The 3,125-nt window shown below is 38.5% G+C and overlaps 1 protein-coding gene across 1 annotated transcript in view; it reads right to left on the reverse strand.

Moving 5' to 3' along the window:
• Nucleotides 1–3,125, reverse strand: part of LRGUK (leucine rich repeats and guanylate kinase domain containing) — a 107,272-nt gene that overhangs the window by 91,292 nt on the left and 12,855 nt on the right. The gene's annotated exons all lie outside the window — the stretch shown is intronic.

Genomic DNA, 3,125 nt, shown 5'->3' on the forward strand with positions numbered 1-3,125 from the left:
AATCATTTACTAGAAAACTACCAAACAATTATATAATAAACACTATTCTTATCTTCTTATGCCCTTTAAAAACAGTGCTTCCACTCCCCAAATTTATTAAGATTATTTCAGCAATGCATTAAGTATTAAAATACTTAAAATGCTAAAACATTATATACTAAATACTAAAAAATAATTTAGAAACAACTTTGGTTAAGTTAATTACAGTATAGCAACAAGAAGACGTAGCATCATAGAAATTTGTAAACCATGTGAAGAAATAGAAATGTACAAATGAAATAGTATTTGGTAAAAAATCAGAATATCAAATTTATACATTATAAATGACAGCTATTTAAAAATACATATCATGAAATAAATTTAGGGTGAATAAATGGAATTTTTAACATTCACTTTTTTCTCCTATATAGTAATAATAGACTAGAAATAAACTAATCGTGAATGGGTTACTTGGAATTGATGCTTTTTCACCGATACCTTTCATTCTCGTGCCATAGCATGATGCTATCTAACTACACCTCAGCCAGGGCTAGAGCCGATACCATGCCCTCTAGGTAGTTATATTAGGTTTGGTAAGAGACCTTAAAGTTATGATGATACTGCTCTGACTCTTGTTGGAACCCAGAGCTTGAAGGAAATACCCATCAAATCAAATTAACATTTTTCACCTACTAAGAGCAAAACCACTCTAACAAATACAGAAAACGTGCAAAGGTCCCTGCTCTCTAGGAAATGCAGGCTCTCTCTGGCTAGTGGTATAAGACTCAGAAATCTTAAATGAGCCAAGGCAGGAGGACTGCTTGAGCCCAGAAGTTTAAGGCTGCAGTGAGCTATGATGAGGCTACTGCACTCTAGCCAGAGCGCTAGAACAAGACTGTCTCAACAACAACAACAAAAAGAAAGAAATACTAAATAAAAAGGAAGCAGAGCTGCTCAAGAGGATGGGGCCTAGCACATAAGTCTGACTTACTGGAAAGGTACAGGCTTTGGAGTCTCAGATACGGGGTTCAATCTCAGTTCTGCTACTTTCTAGCAAAAGTTAAGTAAATTACTTAAGCTTTCCATGCTTCAGTGTATTTATTTGTAAAATCAGACATGACCAGCTGCCTCACAGCGTCATTGGAAAGATTAAATGAGATAATGTATTGAAAACACTGGAGAGCCTAAGTCATTCTCTCTCAGAGCCACATGGAGTTCGTGTGGGTGGCAACACCTCATGGGCAGTCTGGTCCATGATACATACTCCTTTAAAGTTAATGTATTTGCTCTTAATTCTCCAAAATTCCAGTACCTTAAAGATGGGGCACATGGTGTGGTTTTGTTCATTTGTGGGGTCTTTGGTGGAGGAGAAGGTAGGGGTGTGAATGGAAGAAATTCTAAGAAATTCTTTCCCAGGGTAAGGGTTACACTGTTACCATGACTGATTTCCCTGGGACTTAGGGCAAGGCCAGTGGGACAGCAAAAGGGGAATCAAAACAGCTCTGCAAACACAATTCCTAACAACCCGGTGTGGCTCAGCTTATGTTCATGAAAGAATCCTACCCTGGTAACAACTATAATTTTTATATGTATTTTATTTTTTATTATCTTTTTTTATTTCAATGAAATAAAAGATAAAATAGAAATCTAAAACAAACCACAAAAACAATGCAGGAAATGATTTTTAAATGTCACTAAAGAAACTGAATTATTAAAATAAAGAAATCAAGCAAGAGCTTCAGGAAATAAAAACGTCATTCAAGGAAATACGGAACACATCGGAAAACCTTAAGAATAGGCTAGATCAGGCAGAAGAAAAAATTCCAGAGCTTGAAGATAACATCTTAGAATTAAACAAGTCAGTCAAAGAGAAAGAGCAGAGAAATGAGAGGAACAAACCAATCCTGTGAGAAACAGGATTATGTAAAGAAGCCTAAGAATCGTAGGCATCCCGAAGAAGAAAATACACAAGGGCTGGAAAACCTATTTAAGGGACTATTAGAAGAGAATGTCCCAGGCCTTGCTAGCAATCTGGACTTCCATGTGCTAGAAGCTCCACAGACTCCTGAAGATTCATGGCCAAGAGGCAATGACCACAACAAATAGTCATCACACCGGCCAAAGTTAACACGAAAGAGAAACTCCTACACCCCATAAGGGGAAAACAGCTGTAATATTAAAGGGAAAAAACATAATGGTGATCAAAAATGGAGTGATATAAAGCCACAGAAAAATCAAAAATGAAGACGTCTTACTATCAGTATAGGCAACGTCAGCTTCTTGATTTGGGGCAGATTTGTGTATTTGTGCAAGCCTCCACAGGAGTTTTGGTTCTAAGTTAATTTAGTTTGTAACTAAAATAAAACTAAGATTAAAATAAAAGGCAATGGTTGACATCTATTCCTTCAAATAACTTTTTAATTAAATATTTGAGTCCAGAGCCAGGCACAGCGATGTGCATATGGTCCCAGCTACTTGGAAGGCTACGGCAGGAGGCTCATTGAGCCCAGGAGTTCCAGCCCAGCCTGGGAAGCATAGTGAGATCCTCATCTCAGATAAATAAATAATTGAGTCCAATAGAAGAACTATAATTACAAGCTCTGTGGCATTGGTTCTCAATTTTGTCAGACATTAAATCCACCTAGGGGGTCTTTTAAAGCGTCCAAAGCCCAGGACCTATCGTGGACCACTTAAATCAGATCCCCTGGCAGTGGATTCAGCATCAGTAGGTTTTAAAACTCCCTAGGAGTTTCCAATATGCAGAAAATTTGGGGAACCATTTCCCTATGGCCTTTCTACTTAAGTGTGATCCATGGAGCAGCAGCCATGACTGACATCACCTGAAGGTGTTCAGAAATCAGTCTTGGGCCCCATCCCAGAGTCACAAGGTGGGGATCTCTTTTCCAGGAGAACCACAGGTGAGGCTGGCGCACACTATAGCCGATGTACCACTCCAGGGCACAGCAAACTGTTCCAGCAGCCACAGTTCACAAGTAGTTTATTTCTGATTCAGCAAGTACACAAAAACAAGAATGGAGATCTGAAGACATTATTTTCTTAAAAGGTAAAGTTCAGATAAATAAGAGGACAAAGGGGTGGTGCCTGTGGCTCAAAGAAGTAGGGCACTGGCCCCATATACCAGAGAT

Source organism: Otolemur garnettii, unplaced genomic scaffold (assembly GCF_000181295.1).
Source record: "Otolemur garnettii isolate 467f Iridium unplaced genomic scaffold, OtoGar3 scaffold00049, whole genome shotgun sequence".
Taxonomy (NCBI): domain Eukaryota; kingdom Metazoa; phylum Chordata; class Mammalia; order Primates; family Galagidae; genus Otolemur; species Otolemur garnettii.